This window comes from Tamandua tetradactyla, chromosome 7, assembly GCF_023851605.1.
Source record: "Tamandua tetradactyla isolate mTamTet1 chromosome 7, mTamTet1.pri, whole genome shotgun sequence".
Lineage (NCBI taxonomy): Eukaryota > Metazoa > Chordata > Mammalia > Pilosa > Myrmecophagidae > Tamandua > Tamandua tetradactyla.
This window is the reverse complement of record NC_135333.1, coordinates 54,749,271-54,767,490: the sequence shown is the minus strand read 5'-3', so window position 1 is coordinate 54,767,490 and position 18,220 is coordinate 54,749,271.

Sequence of the window (18,220 nt, the reverse complement as noted above, 5' to 3'; positions counted from 1 at the left end):
ATGTGGGAAAGGAAAAGCATTTTTCAAGCATTTTTACAGTATGAAAAGACAGCAAATTTCTAGTTGCTAGTGTTTTTCTTTCACATTTGTGAGTAGACATTGAACTGCCTTCATGTTTCAGGTGTGTGCAAACTGAAATCTGGTCATTAAGCAGCAGAATGCTCTTCAGGTTTAAAAAGGTTCTGCAACCCTTTACTTGCAGATATAAGTTATAAAGCAGGATACAAAAGAGTTTCATATCTTAATCATAGCACTATTGTCATCTGAAGATTGAAATGAAAAACCATGACAATCACCTCATCATTTGAACTAGAAACGAAACTTAATATTGCTAAGAGTGATTGGTCAGAATGGAAACCCACAAAATTTAATGTCTTCATGGTTTTTGAAAATAAGTGGCCAGGTAGCTAAACAACTAGAATTCTAATTCCAGTTCTGTCAATAACTAACTGCATGACCCTGTGCAAGAAACTTAACCTTTGTGCCTTAGTCTCCTTATCTATAAAATGAAACAAGTAGATTAACTACAACTTTTACTGTTCTGTGATGCCATGAATTTTCACAGAAATAGTAATTTTCCAAGGATGGTTTCTGGATAGGAGTTAGTGTTCTCGTTATGTTCGATTTATATGAAATTGTAGTCAGTGAGATTTCTAATTACCATCAAAGCAATGGGGGTAGACTGCATTCATTCTCCATGCATGTCACTTGCTGCAGGTCCTTACTTGTTTCAACCAAATATAAAGTAGATATTTGAGATGAATGTTAAAAGTATTCCGGTACTATAGAATTCAGGTTAAGCTCAACGCAAGGAGTTCTCATACTCATGCATCACTTTTAGACATGTTTTCTCTGTGTCTCATGAACATTCTGTAATCATAAGTGCATGTGAAACTAACACTGAGTAGGCTCAAATGATGCGATTTTTAAAAATATAGATGGTGATATAGAATGGTTTAGGGAATGAACACTGAGTAAAAAAATCTTAAGCTCTAACTAGAGCCAATACTAATTTTGTGATCTCGGATTTTAATTTCTTATCTGTGAAACAAGAGGCCTGAATCAACTAGCTTTTAAGTCCCATCAGTTCTGATACTATGATTAGAATTGTATTCCATTTCAATTTAAAATGTAAGTTTGGCAATATTGTGATTTAAAATAAAAAATATAAATCTGATCCAAATAACTTGTAAGCACCAAATAAAAGCTTTCAAACATAAAGATGACAAAAATGGAAAAATATTCTGAAGGGCTTGGGGTAGTTTCCCCCAGATACAGATTTAGCAAGCCAAATTGAGCTCAGTGTAGTCCTTGTACACCTATTCAACATTGATAAGATATTAGCATTATTGTCTCATGGGAAGTGCTTGATTCTTATTTCTGTGAGTTAATTTTTATCGTGCTCATGACATTTGTTTTGGAAGTATTTACATTTTTAAAATATCTGTTTAATCAGAGAAAATGGAATACACACTGAGACAGTCTGACCAAGTTACATTAATAATGACAGTAAAGTTATTAAAATGAATTATTTTTTTGTGAGGTTCACATTTTCATGGAATTTTATTCAAAATAGAGCTTACTAGGAGTTAGTAATAGGTTCTAATATTTTTGCTAAAGCATTGGTTACAAAGTGCCATCTCATATAGGTGTTCTGATTTTCAGAGGTATAAGATACAGAGATAGAAAAGAACCTTCATTTACCTTAAGGACATTATGGCAGGATCTCTAGGGTAAAAAATTAGATTTTTGTAATGAAATCAGCTTTGAGCTGTTGTTGGTCATGGTGTTTTAAGTTCAAACCTTTTGCTTCTCTTATGTAGGAATGACTCACTTGCATGCAAAGCAGGAATCATTTGTCCCATTGCAAACTTAGGCTGTTTCTTCCTGGGAAATCTTATGCAAGTTAAGAAAATGTGACTTGCAGGTCAACAATTGTTTTGCAGTGGGTGGAGATAAGTGTTGTCCGGGGAGATTACACTGGGAATTTCCATGTCACTACTTTGGCTTTTCCCAATGTGTTGTTTATTTTATTCACTTTCAAAAAATTTTGCTTTTTTCAAACCCCATCAGTTTTATCTTGGCGATATGGGAAAATTTTTTTCTTAATAGTATGATGACCTAAATAGTAGGAAATTTGGGCTACAAATTCTGGTGATCTGTATCTCTTCACTTTTTTCTTTACTTTAATACTTAGTATAACCTCACCAGAATATAGATAGTAAGCTCTCATGCTATTTATTCATTGTTCATTACCTTCATGGCAACAAAATGCTGTTTCCAACTGTGATAGATTCCCAATTCCAAGGGTAAAATATTCGAGGAGCCCTGGTACATTATCTAGCTGAAAACTACTGAAAAACGGTAAAGAAATATTAAGCGGATGTTCTTCAGTGCCTCAATAATTTGGCATGACAATGCAGAACAATCCAGCCAAAAAATGAACACTGAAACAAAATTTAACTTTGGCGTTCATGGTTGTTTGGGGCTTGAAGGATGTCAGAGAAATCCCAGAAACCTCTTTATGGGAAAAATTTTAAAAAGTGCCCTTCAAAGTTGGTACCTCAAAGCATGTACCTTCAGTTTAATAAACAAGAAATAAACTTATCACTCTTCCCACTAAGAAACTGAAACAAAGTGACTGTGTCAAAAATTGAACTAAGAAAAAAAATCCTTGAGGATTAATTACCACAGAGTATCCCTCAAACAGCTTTACAATACAAATTCAAGTTAATTGATCCAAAAAATCATCTTAAATGATCCTAGGATTATACCATCCCAGGTTACTTGCAGAAGTAAATGTGAATCCTCTCTGTTGAAATACAACTTCAATCCAAGTCTGAAAGAATTTTCACAGATAAACTCCAATAAATGTGAGCTGTTGTGTAAAAATTATGATACACTCAAGAAAACAAGGCACTATGAGTGAGAGACAACTGCAAAACAAAGAGAAAAATGATATCCAGAAAGATGTCAAAAGTTGTAATGATAGGAATTCCATAATTCCAGAATATAGATGAAATATGTATAATATAATTAAAGAATCAACAAAAGGATTGTCATTAATAGTAAAAAGTAAGGGATACGAAAAATGATCAAGGAGATTGTAAAAAGAACTAAATAGGACTTCAAGAAATTAAAACCATTATAAGTAATATAAAAAGCTAAATGAAAACATTTGACAGAGAATTATTTCACTAAGGAGTTAATTAGTGAAAGAAATCAGATTTGGGGAAATTATTCAAAATGCAGCCATGAGAAAAGGTGGAAAATATGAAAAAAAAAAAAAACTATTTTTAAGTGGTATTCCAGAAGGGGAAGAGAGATAAAAACATGGTAGGAGCACTATTTGTAATAATAATGGCCAGAAATTTTCCAGAATTAGTGAATGATAATATCCACAGAACTTTAATTATATCAGAAACATCTTAATATATTTTCCAAGAAGCTCTCAGTCTTACCTGCCTCACTTTGCTCTGTCTCTGCCACTCCTCTGTGACAGACCTCAAAGGTCCATTGCCTAAATAACCAGTTGCTTGCTTGGAAACATTGGACCCTCCTTTTTGTCTGCACTAGAGTTATTTGAAGACTTTGTATCTCTCTGCCACCTTTGATTTATATAAAATGCTACACTGTAATATTGGAATTTGGCTTTCTGAGCTATTGCTACAGGGTCTGAATGATGTAATCTGCAAGTAGGGCAAATTTGACCTACGGGATACAGGAATTAATAGCGGTTTGTGCAATGAAGCGTCTGCCCCTTCTCCTTCCCTTGGGCCACACCTCAGGCACTGGTCTTCCTTTGTAGCAGGTCTGGAGATGCCTTGAGCAGTTAAGTAGACATAACATCTGTCTAACATCACAACTTGTGAACTCTAGGCAGGAAAGGCAATGTATCACCTTTCATTGTTTCCCATCCTTCCCTGGCTTACTTATTTTTTTACCTCATTCTTCCTACTCTGGGGCATTATTTCCATTATAAAACATTATCACTTCATATGTTTTTCAGGGTCAGAGTCTTTTACTAAGCAAAGATGCCACTGGATCGTAAGCCAGTCTAAAACACACGCGCGCACACACACACACACACACACACACACACACACACACACAGCCTTATTGAAGTACAGCATTGGACCCCAAAGACAAGGAAGAACATCTTAAAAGCAGCCTGAGAGAAAGGATAGATTGACTTATTACATGTGACAATCGCAATAACTACTGAATTCGCAAAAGAGAAAGATTGAAAAAAACAAAAACAATATTCAATGTTCTGAGAGTAAACAATTGAAAATCTAGACTGTATTTCAAGATAAAGGGTAAATTAAAATGTCTAAAACAAAAACTGAAAGAGAGCGCCACATTAAAAAATTCATTACAGGACTTTCAGTTTTGCTTTTTCTTTTTTTTTTCTGGCGGCAGGAAAGTAATCCAAAATTGAGTTCTGTGATGCAAGTTCAAACAAATTGGGAAATATACAGATCAATTGGGTAAATAGTGAATTCATAAAACAATACTAATGGCATGGGGAGTAAAAATAATACATAAGGTAGCACTAAAATACACAACATCTATGCAATATACGTAGGAGAATTGGAAATTGAGGATAGTGTTGGTATTTGATTTTGGAATGAGAGTAAAGATGTGGACTTAATTCATACTGGTCACATTATATACAGAGGAACCCAGATGAAAATGATCATAGATTTTTGTTTGAAATCTGTGATCCAGAAGGCAATGAAGCAACTTCCTTAAGGTGTGGAAAAAATAAAGAGAACTTGCTTACCAAGAATTATTTACCCAGCAAAAAATATATTGAAAAAAATAAAGATGCTATAAAAACATATTCAGAAAAACAAAAACTGAAAGGATTTTGAGTAGGAGTAATACTATGAGAAATGTTAAAATATATTCTTTGGGTAGGACAAAATGATATGAGATGAAATCACAGATCTACACAAAGAAAAAAAAGCACAGGAAATACTGTATATGTGGATGAGTACAAAATACATTTTTCTCATTTTAAACATTTCCTTGAAAGGTAATTGCTTAAAGCAAGCACATTAACAGTAATTGGGAGATGTATAACTTAGAGAAGTAAAATGTTTGACAACAGTAGACAGAACTAAAAGGGAAGACAGAGAGAAGTATCCTGTTTTGAGGCTTTTATAATTTATGGGAAGTGATATTAGATTTTTTGAAGAAATCTATTGTAAACCCAAGTACAACCACTAAAAAAGTAAAACAAAGAGTAATAGCTAATAATCCAATATAGAAGTATAAGTTTACTATTGTTGCTATAACAAATGGCATGAAATTTAATCCATTAGACAAGAGGCTCCTCCACAGATCTTTTCTGGATTATTTTCTCTATTTCTGACTTCTGAGATAATTGAGGCAGATCCAATAGTCAGTCATGCAATAGATCTCTTCAAAGAGGTGTCTGTGTGATTAAAAATCTGACATTTTGATCCTTCCCAGACACTAGCAAAAGGTTCATTCTCTTTTGTGGCTGAATAATATTCCATTGCATGTATGAATCATATTTTGTTTATCTATTCATTGATTGATGGACACTTGGGTTGCTTCCATCTTTTAAGAATCATGAATAATGCAACTATGAACATTGGTGTGCAAGTATCTGTTCAAGCCCCTGCTGTTAATTCTTTCAGGTATATACTTAGAAGTGGGATTGGCAGTCATGGTAATTCTATGCTTAACTTCTTGAGAAACTTCCAAGTCTGATTTCCACAATGATTGTACCACCACTCTATGTTCCCACCAACAATGAACTAGTGTTCCTATTTTCACACATCCTGTTCAACATTTCTTTTTTAATATATATATTTTATTGGCAAAACACAACAGCATACAAACATGAACATTATTAACATAAGAATATTCTGCTCTTGGTATATAATCAATGACTCACAATATCATCACATAGTTGTATATTCATCACCAGGATCATTTCTTAGAACATTAACATTACTCCAAAATAAAATTAAAAAAAAACAACTCATACACACTATACTCCTTACCCCTCACTCTCATTGACCAGTGGTATTTCCATGTACCCAATATATTTTAACCTTTGTTCACCCCATTTTCTATACCCCTTACCATTCCCTTTCATTGATCACCAGTATTTCAATCTATTCAATTTATTTTAGCATGTGTTCCCCTTATTATTATTTATTTTTAACACCTATGTTTTACTCATCTGTCTGTACCACAGAAAAAAGGAGCATCAGACACAAGATTTTCACAATCACACAGTCACATTGTGAATCATCTTCAAGAAACATAGCTACTGGAACACAGCTCTACAGTTTCAGGTACTTCCCTCGAGCCTCTCCAATATACCATAAACTAAAAAGGGGATATCTATATAATGCGTAAGAATAACCTCGCAACTCTGTTTGAAATCTCTCAGCCACTGACACTTTATTATGTCTCATTTCTCTCTTTCCCCTTTTGGTCAAGAAGGTTTTCTCAATCCCCGATGCTGAGTCCCAGCTCATTCTAGGATTTCTGTCCTACGTCCAAAATTTCTTTTCCCTTTTTAAAATAATAGCCATTCTAGTGGGTATGAGATGATATCTCATTATGGTTTTGATTTGCATTTCTCTAATGGCTAAAGATATTGAGCACATTTTCGGGTGCTAATTGGCCACTTAGATACTGTCTTTGGAGAAATCTTTATTCATCTTCTGCTCATTTCTTAATTGGTTTGTTTGTCTTTTTGTTGTTGAATTGAGGATTTCTTTATTGTGAAAATTGAAACCCTATTGGATATGTAGTTCCCAAGTATTTCTGCCATTCTATAGGTTGTCTTTTTACTTGCATGATTAAGTCCTTTGATGTATAACAGTTTTTAATTTTGATGAAGTCCCATTTATCCTTTTATTTTTCAATTGTTGCTGGTGCTTTTGGGGTAAAGTCTAAGAAACTATTGCCTAACACAAGTTCTTGAAGATGCTTCCCTATGTTTTCTTCTAGGAGTTTTATAGTTCTGGTTCTTCTATTTAAGTCATTGATACATTTGGAGTTAATTTTTGTATATGATGCTGGATATTGTCTAAAGCTTTTTCAATGTCAATTTGGGAAGATCATACAGTTATTTTTTTTTTATTAAAGTGTCTTATTACATTAATTGAGTTTCTTATATTAAGTCAAGCTTGTATAACTGAGTTAAACCCATTTGATCATGGTGTATACTTTTTTAATGTGCTTTTGGACTCAGTTTGCTAGTATTTTGTTGGGGACTTTTGCAACTGTATTAAAAAGTATATTGTTCTGTAGCTTTCTTTGGTATTACAGAGGTGTTGGCCTCATAGAATGAGCTAGGAACTGTTTCCTACTTTTAGCTTTTTATAAGCGTTTGAGCAGGATTAGTGTTAATTCTTCTTGGAATTTTTGGTAATACTCACCATTGAAGCCATTTCATTTCAGGCATTTCCTTTTTGGAAGACTTCTGATTACTGATTCAATCTTTTCTTATTCGTCTGTTGAGATATTATATTTTTCTTTGTCAATGAGGTGGCTTATGTGTTTATAGGTATTTGTTCATTTCACCTAGACTATTTAATTTGTTGGCATGCAGTAGTTCACAGTGTACTCTTATAATCCTTTTTATTTCTGTGGTGTGGATAGTGTATTTGTTAAAACTGCCAGAATGCAATATAACTAAATGGGATGGCTTTTAAAAAGGGGATTTATTAAGTTGCAAGTTTGTAGTTCTAAGGAATCCAGAAAAAGATATCTTGACTCAAGGAAGGTCAATGGATCCAGAAGACCTCTGTCAGCTAGGAAGGCATGTGACTGGCATCTGCTGGGGTCTTTGGCTTCTGGTTTCAAACCTCTTCCCCAGGGCCACTTAATTTCTTCATCTCCAAATGTCTGGGTCTCGTATTGCTGCTGAAGCAACTGTTCTCCAAACATCTGCATCTGAGGTTTCTCCAAAATGTTTCCATTTTAAAGGACTCTAGTAAATTAATCAAGAATGGGTGGAATCACATCTCCATCTAATCAAAAGGCCACACCTACTTGGATGAGTCACATCTCCATGGAAGTAATCCAACCAAAAGGACACACCCACAATTGACTGGGTCAATCTCCATGGAAACAAGCTAATCAGTTTCCACCCTACAATATTGAACCAGGATTAAAGTAAATGGCTTTTTGGGGGTACATAACAGCTTCAAGCTGGTATAGGTAATAATGCCCCACTTTTATTTCTAATTTTAGCTGTTTGTGCTGTCTCTTTTTTTCCCTCTGTTTCATTCATTTCCACTCTTTTTCATATTGTTTATTTCTTACCTTCTGCTTTCTTTGTGTTTTGCTTGCTTTTATTTTTTCTAAGGCCTCCAGTTGTGAAGTTAGTTCTCTGATTTGAGAGTTCTTCTTCTTTAATGTGGGGATAGAGCTCTAAACATCTCTCTCAGCACTGCCTTTTGTTCATCCCATAAGTTTTGGTATGTTGTGTTTTAATTTCTGTTTGTTAATTCTTTATAACTTCCACTTCTCATAAAATAAAAAATCTACTCATATTTAGTTACCCAAGAGTAGTATAAATATATGTTCATAGAGTTCACAAGAATTTTCATGATTTTACTCATGATAAAACTTTATCTTCAGAAATGAGGAATAACAAATAGTGGTACTATTATAGCATGCATTATTGCTTAGTAATAAAACAAATAAATTATTTATGTTCTCTGTGACATGAAATAATCACAGAAACATGCTGAGAGAAAGATACTAGACCCAGTAAATATTTACTGTTTGATACCCTTCATAAAATAAGAAATCTAATCTATTATGACAAAAACAGATCAGTAATTGTCTGGGGCTAGGGTTAGAGGGTTGGAAACTTCTTGATTGTAGTGTATATAGGTGCATTACTTAGGGTTCTCTAGAGAAACAAAATCAACAGGAAATATTCATAAATAAAGAATTTATAAAAGTGTCTCACGTAACTGTGGGAATGTAGAGTCTGAAATCTGTACAGCAGGCTGTGAAGCTGATGATTCTGTTGGAGGGTCTGGACGAACTCCACTAGGAGAGGCTCACTAGCTGAAGCAGGAAGAGAGACAGTCTCTTCTGAATCCTCCTTAAAAGGCTTCCAGTGATTAGATTAAGCATCACTCATTGCAGAAGACACACCCCTTGGCTGATTACAAATGGCATCAGCTGTGGATGCAGCCAATGTGATCATGATTTAATTTATGAAATGTCCTCACAGCAACAGACAGGCCAGAACTTGCCCAAGCAGACAAACAGGTACCACCACTTGGCCAATTTGACATGTGAATCTGACAATGACAGTCCACCACTTGTCAACTTGGCAGCTATACACATCACTTTAAACCATACTTAATTTCTAAATGAAAAATAATAAAACACACGTTTTTTCTTTCGCCTAACAATGCTCAACTGTCCTGCATAAAACTGGAAACACATTAAATCTCTCCAGAATAGGTTGCAAGTCCTTGGGTAATATTCATTCTTAAACTCAATATCTTACAACTTAAATAGTATAGCATGAACAAAACAGCTTTACAGTCCTTGTTTCTGTAACTGTAAATGTAGTTCATACTTATCACTACCTTCTTCCACTACCCATTCCATGTTCCCTTTACCCTCAACAAGCACTTCAGCTGGCCGTGGTTCTTTGCCTGGTGGGGTGACCCAAAACTTCATTCCTGAAGTTTCAGAGCCATTGGTAGTTCTGCCTGGATTGGGTTGTTGCAGTTTCTTGGAGAATATTACCCCAGCCCTTCAAGATATTGCCACCTAGTTGGCACCACAATTGAGTTTTCAAAAAGGCCATCCCACTGTTCTATCAATCCAGCTGCTTCTAGATGATGGGGAACATGGTAAGACCAGAGACTTCCATGAGCATGTGCCCATTCCTGCACTTCATTTGCTGTGAAGTGTGTTCCTTGATCAGAAGCAATACTGTGTGAAATACCTTGATGATGGATAAGGCATTCTGTAAACCCATGGATGGTAGTTTTGGCAGAAGCATTGTGTGCAAGGAAAGCAAACCCATATCCAGAGTATGTGTCTATTCCAGTTAGAACAAATCACTGCCCTTCCATGAAGGGAGTCGTCCAATGTAATCAACCTGCCACCATGTGGCTGGCTGGTCACCTTGGGGAATGGTGCCATATCAGGGGCTGAGTGTGGGTCTCTGCTGCTGGCAGATTGGGCATAGAGCAGTGACTGTAGCCAGGTCGGCCTTGGTGAGTGGAAGTCCATGTTGCTGAGCCCATGCATAACCTCCATCCCTACCACCATGACCACTTTGTTCATTAGCCCATTGGGCAATGACAGGAGTTGCTGGGGAAAGAGGCTGACTGGTATCCACAGAGCAGGTAATCTTATCCATTCGATTATTAAAACTTTCCTCTGCTGAAGTTACCCTCTGGTGCTCATTCACACGGGACACAGATATCTTCATGTTTTTAGCCCACTCAGAAAGGTCTATCCACATACCTCTTTCCCAGACTTCTTTGTCACCAATTTTCTAATTATGGTCTTTCCAAGTCCCTGACCATCCAGCCAAACAATTAGCAACAGCCCATGAGTCAGTATACAAACACACCTCTGACCAGTCCTCCTTCCAAGCAAAATGAATAACCAGGTATACTGCTCAAAGTTCTGCCCACTTGGAGGATCTCCCCTCATGACTGTCCTTCAAGGACACCCCAGAAAGTGGTTGTAGTGCTGCAGCTGTCTACTTTCAAGTGGCACCTGCATATCATGCTGAAACATCTGTAAACCAGGACTGAGTTTTCTCTTCCTCAGTCAATTCACTGTAAGGAACTCCCCAAGAGGCTATAGCCCTGGTTTGGGAAAGAGAAGGTAATGCAGCAGAAGTGGAGACCATGGGCATTTGGGCCACTTCCTCATGTAATTTATTTGTGTCTTCAGAACCTGCTCAGGCCCTATCTTGTATATACCCCATTTCTATTTTATGATAGAGTGCTGCTGCACATGACCAACTTTATAGCTTGGTGGGTCAGACTACACCCAGCTCATGATAGGCAACTCAGGTCTCATAGTAACTTGGTGGCCCAAGATTAAGCATTCAGTCTCTACTAAAGCCCAGTAGCAGGCCAAAAGCTGTTTCTCAAAAGGAGAGTAGTTATCTGCAGCAGATGGTAAAACTTTGTTCCAAAATCCTAAGGGTCTGCATTGTGATTATCCTATAGGGGTCTGCCAGAGGCTCCAAACAGCATCTCTATTTGCCAGTGACACTTCCAACACCATTGAATCTGCTGAATCATATAGTCCAAATATCAGAGTAGCTTGTACAGCAGCCTGGACCTGTCTCAGAGCCTCCTCTTGTTCAGGTCCCCACTCAAACTTAGCAGCTTTTCTGGTCACTTGATAAATGGGCTGGAGTAGCACACCCAAATGAGGAATATGTTGTTGCCAAAATCGAAAGAGACCAACTAGAGGTTATGCCTCTTTTTTGGTCATGGGAGGGGCCAGATGCAGCAACTTATCCTTCATCTTAGAAAGGATATCTTGACATACTCCACTCCTGGTACCAAGTTGTATTAGTTAGGGTTCTCTAGAGAAACAGAATCAACAGGAAGTATTCGTAAATATAAAATTTATAAAAGTGTCTCACGTAACGGTGGGAATGTAGAGTCCAAAATCTGTAGGGTAGGCTGTGAAGCTGACAATTCCAATGAAGGGTCTGGTCAAACTCCACAGTAGAGGCTTGCCAGCTGAAGCAGGAAGAGAGTTGTCTCTTCTGAATTCTCCTTTAAAGGCTTTCAGTGATTAGCTTAAGCATCACTCATTGCAGAAGACACTGCCCTTGGATGATTACAAATGGAACCAATTGTGGATGCAGCTGACATGATCATGATTTAATTTATGAAATTCCTTATAGCAACAGATAGGCCAGCACTTGCCCAACCAAATAGCTACCACCACTTGGCCAATTTGACACATGAACCTGACCACGGCAATAGTTGTGAATATTTTTAAGAAATTAACCAAACTATATACTTTAAATGGATGCATTTTAATATGTAAATTATACTGCAAAGAGCATATTAAGCTAAAAAAATCAATAGATGGTTATGATAACAGATTAGACATGGAAGAATCTGGTTTAATACACTGGAAGTGAGGTGAATAGAAAGTATTAGAAATGAAGAAGAATGGAAAGAGTATATATCAGAAAATAGTATAATAAGGATATAAGACAATTTAAAATATCTAATTTACAAAGATATAATGGTCAGGAGTTTTCCAAATATATTGAAAGTCATTAATCGAGAGTCAAAATTTTAGAACAATGAAATAGGATAAACACAAAGAAAATTATACCAAAGAACAACATAGAAATATTCTGAAAACCACACTCAAAGAGAAAAGTCTTAAATGTGAAAGACAAAACAGACATATTACCTTTAGAGGATGAATACTTATAGTGACAGCTGACATCTCAACTTAAATGACTGAAGCTAGAAGAAAATGGAATGAATAATTAAAGTCATTAAATAATGTAGAATTCTATACTAAGTGTAAATATTCTTCAGAAATATAGACGTAAAGACAATTGAAAAAATAATTTCCAGTAAGTCTGTACTGTGTGCATGTGTGTCTTCAGATAAAAAAGTTTTCCAAGGAAACATGAGCATCAAGGAAACAAGAGTAAATATGTGAATAAAGAAAACTGAATATTGACCATACAAGCAATAATTACAATGTTTTACTGAGATTAGAAAAATTTTGAACAATGTCAACAGTGAAAAGAGAAGCAAAAGTCCTATACAAGTGTTTATGCAAGTTAAATCAAGATTAGTATTTAAAACATAATATCAAGTTAAGTCTGTCTGTCTATAAAGTATTGGTTGAAAATTTAAAAATCATTTAACATAATTCCCCCAGATAGCAAGGTGGTTAGCTTTCACAAAATTTATCCTTACTTCTTCTTGGGCAAATAACTAGACAATATTTCCTATATGGTTAAGTTTTATCTTATTCAATGTGAGAGGAATTTATATGTGCAAATTCCAAGCCTTTGAAACCTGCCATGTGTGATCTTCCATGTTGCTTATCTTTTTATTTTACCCAATTGAATGTGAGAGGAATTCAGATGTGCAAATTCCAGACCTTCAGAACCTGCCACATGTGATTCTCCATATTGTTTATCTTTTTTTTGTGGATGTCAATGGTTATAGCTAGCACTACAATTACCTTGGAAGGCATTTATTGAAGATTAAAAGGTCACTATCAGACTGTCTCTAAATAACTCTGGAGGAGAGGAGAGCCTCCTGAAACCTAATGAACTGCCCTAGACTGTAACTTCTATTGTGCTTGAACTATTGCATGTTTGGTTAATTAGGAATTAATATACCTTAATTAGATTTTTCTCCTTAATAAGTTCACCACACTTGTTAAGGAGAAAAATCTAATGCAGACATGGAATTTCATGTAGACAGCAACCATCACGATTTTAAAGATAAATGAACATTGGAAAACTAAAAACAGAAATGTATTTTCCTACTTTTATAAATTAAAATTTTTATTAAATGTTGTATTATTAAATTTTATTTTTTTAAAAAACAACTAAAAACCAAATCTAAAGGAACATTGTATTTAATGATGATCTTATTGCTCTAAAGTACCCAGTAAGAAAAGAAAAGGAAGCAAATAGTGCAAGGCATGAAACAAAATGACATAATTTTCTGTACTGTAAAAAATTACTAGATGAACAATTGGAATTTATAAATGGCTTTATTGTGACTAGATAAAAAATAATCAATACCTAAAAATCAATTGCATTCACATGCACCAAAAACAATCAGAAGATACACTTGCTAAAATTTTACCTTTTCCAATAATATCAGGTGTTAAAATAATCTAGGAATATATATATATTTCAAATTATATTTTAAATGCTTTATTGAAATACATTATACAAAAGAGTGTGTTGGAAACTAAGCAGTTTTCTACCAAAAATGATCAAACATTCAATACTTTATTCAGTGTCCCAGAAGGCAGATGCTAATGTGCATATGTGTGTGCATGTGTGAATTTGACAAGTTGATTCTAAATTAATTTTATGGAAGACACAAAAACATGAGTGGCTTAAACCATCTTGAAGAAGAGCTAAAAGGTGGGGCTATTGATCTTCCAGATATCAAGGTTAATTATAAAGCTATAGCAATTAAGACTATGTTGATATTGAAGAAGGGATAAACTAATTGACCACTAGGACAAAATATAGAGCTTATGAACAGACTGATCTAACCTGGAAAGTTGTCTTATGACAAATATATTATAGTAGGTCAGTATAGACATACAGCCCTCTCATAAAATGATCTTGGGGAATTGGTTATTAATAAAGAAAAATGAAGTGAAATTGTACCCCTACTTCACATTTCATAAGAATTAATTTCAGGAAGAAAAAGATCAGTGTGTAAAAGGATAAACTACAAAAATCTTATAAGAAAATATATCTTGAAGTAGGTAGAAGTAAAGAAGATCCAAAATTGCAATCAATAAAGGAAAATGATGATAAACTTTAACACATTAAAATGAAGATCTCTGGTCCATTAAAAGTTATCATAACTATATGAAAAGAGAAACCATAACCTTGAAGACAATATTTGCCCCATATAAAACCCAAAAAGGATATAGTATTTAGAATATATATTCTACAAATAAACTAGGCAAAGAAATATCACCAATAGAAAACTGGACAAAAACTTCAATAGGCACTTCACAAAAGAATAAAGAATAGTAATAAATATATGGGAATATAAGCACAATCACATTAGGAATTAAATAAAAAGAAATTTAAACAAAAATGAGTAAATATTTTACATTGTCCAGATTGATTAAAAATGTAAAAGACAGTATCAATTTCTTTAGAAAATGCGGATCTCTGGAACACTTTTGATTTGTTGATAGGGATGTAAATTGACACAATCAATTTGGAAAACCTTTGACAAAATTGATAAACTTGAACATGATTATAATTTTCGGTCCAACAACTCCAAAGATACATACCCAAGAAAAAACATCGCGTAAATGCACTGAGAGGCATAGACAAGAATGTTCATAACAGAATTTCTAACAGTAGAAAACCAGAAACAAGTCAAATACCCCTTAAACCATGGACTTCAGTTAGTAGTACAATTATAAAAATTTCTATAATTAGTTGTAACAAATGTTCCACACTAACGAAAGCTGTTAATAGTAGGGTAGTATATGGGAATCCTGTATTTTATGCATGATTGCTCTATAAACCCACAACCTCTCTAATAAAAAAAAAAAGTTAGCAGAATAAAGAAACTAGGGTATCTTAATACAATGGGATATTCTACAGTGATAAAACTGAAAAAGACATGGGTGAATCCTAGAAACAAATATCATGTTAAAGAATAACGTCAGGGTGGGCGACGGTGGCTCAGCAGGCAGAGTTCTCGCCCGCCATATCAGAGACCTGGGTTTGGCTCCCGGTGCCTGCCCATGCAAAAAAAAAAAGAGAAGAAAAAAAGAGAAGAATGCCAAAAAGCATGCCAAAGAATACATTCAATTTATATAAAGTTCAAACATGTGCAAAATACAAAATATTGCTTGAGGGGGTGTTGTTTCAGTTATCTCCAAATTGACTGACAATGACAGCAGGTAAAACAACTGGACCAGTGACACTTTGTCCTCATGCTTTCTAATTACCTAATCTATCACTGGAAAACAGATATATTTCAATTTATTCTGGCTCATCTAGCTCCATCTAAAACCAATTATAAAGTAACAGAAATCATTTTTAAGTTAACTACAGAGGTCAGATGTGGAGGAACAGCACAGAATTATGGAAAGGGTTCAAGTAGTGGCATCAGTATTTAGGTTCATAGTTCTGGGCTAGAATTATAGATCAGAGTTTCTCAAACTTGGTGCTGTTGACATTTGGGCTGGGATCATTCTTTGTCATGGGAGTTATCTTACACAGTGTAGATTGTTTAGCACCCTTTCTGCCTCTAGTCATTTGATGCCATATGATTCCCCACCTCTTCTTCCAGTTGTGACCACCAAAATATGTCTCCAGACATCGACAAATGTCTCTGGAGTTTGGGAAGATGGCAAAATCACCTGTCACTAACTGCCAACCATCCTGGAATATTATAGAAAAAAAAAGATCATTCTTTAGAGTTTCTATTAGCATGTTTGGTACTAGAAACATAGATATGTTGCATGATCACATGCATAATGAAGGGCTTAAGTTGTGAGTTGTGAGAAAGGCCTTGGAGGGCTTTCAAGAAGTTGGATATCTCACCTGCCATGCAGGAGACTCAGGTTCGAAACCCAGCCCATGCACTTACTAAATAAACAAACAAAAAAACTCAAAACAAACAAAAATTCAACAAATGGTGCCCTAATACCAAGATACTCACATGGAAAAAAGAATGAAATATGATTCCTGCCCTATAGCATACAAAAAAAAAAAAAAAGCTGAATAGTCTTTTTATACTGAAGAGACTTTTCCTTTGGTCCAGTCCAGCCATTTGTACAGAATTCTGCTCAGTTAGGAAAATGGAGAATTGATAGAGAGAGAAGTTTATTTATATATAAACATAATAAATTATTGGAAACAGAACTTTCAATATTCTAGTATTTAATTTGCATAACCTCTTATTCTTGAAATTAATCAAGGTGGACCATTAATTATGGAAAGGCAATGTTGAGTTGTGGAGGCAGGTTAGAACCAAGAGATCTGGCTTGGCTTGAGTTAACCTCTGTCCTAGGACTCTCAGAGAGTCAACCACCTGAGTTTCAGCTCTCTGGTACCCGAATTGTAGATAGGAGGCATACTTACTTCAGAGAATGGTTCAGGAGATTATATAATTTGTTGATAGCTGTTTCTAAAATACGGGGCCAGAGAGCATTATTAACATTCTAGAGCATTCGAATAGATTTTGTCTAATTTTAATTTTACCCACCCTAGAAATTTGCAACTTCCTTTTCTTGACTATGTATTAAAAATAAAGGCTTAAAACCTTTATTTATTTAAAACCTCATTCAAAATAGAGCATCAAACTAGAGGTGCAAGTAGAGAGGTAAATGTATTTCGCTAGGACAGTAGCCCAGGTACAAATCAGGTTCTTTTTAATGTTTCCAGTGGCACTAATGTGCAGCATTGTGACATGCCCGGGGTTCCTTTCTAAATAGTGGAAACCAGCAGGGTTCTCTGAAAATGATTTAGAAACAAACTGTGGCTGCTCTGAAACTAGGGCAACTGCTATCTTGGGCTTCATCTGTTCAGTACTTTAGACCTGGTCCTGGAGTTTGTGCTCATGTATTAAAGAATGACTTTGAGCCTTCCAAATGTCAGTGTCCTTAACTATACATGTAGGTGCTAAAAATGTTGATTTTGTGTGTGTATGTGTAACAACATACAACTGAAATTGAAAACAGCAGGAAGGTATTAACAAGATCTGTTTATTTTTTCCTTTGAGGCTGAGAAATTTTGAAATGCAAATGCAAATGTTTAAGGAGATATTATAGGTTGAAATGGTAGAGATTTGCTTTCCTCAGTCTTGAAATATCTTCTCTTTGGTAAGATATATCTGATCTTTTTTTTAAAAAATAAGGCTCAAGGAAATTTAAAACTATATAGGTATGTTCTAAAGAAAATAGCTTCTGAGAAGGTGCAATTTTTAAAGGGTTTCAGAAGTTGTTGAAAGATCATATTCTCTTTTTTTTAAAAAAGCATAAACGTCAATGGATATTTCATTAAAGATTAATAAATATAATGTTTACTTTTTCGATTGAATTCTAATATTGATTTTTCTGTCAGCCTGACTCTATGAGAATGTTGTTGAACATAAATTCCAGATGCAATAGATGTTATATGCAAGTCATTTTTTTCTCTTTTCTATATACCAAATACATCAAACAGTACTGCTATCATGTTCCTTATACTCTGATTTACTGTTGATGGTTAAGAATCACATTATCATTATACTTCTTATAGAAGCAAATGAAAACTAGTCATATATTTTGTGTTTTGAGTTGACTTTTTTCTCCAATTTTAAATAATCACTCAACATGTAATTATTGAACAAAAAATTCTCTGAAGATATGATGCTCGACAAGCAACTTTCATTTGAATTTAGGAAAAATCAATTTATAATATTTTTCAATTGTGGCTTTATCTTCATAAGTTAACTTGGTTACACTT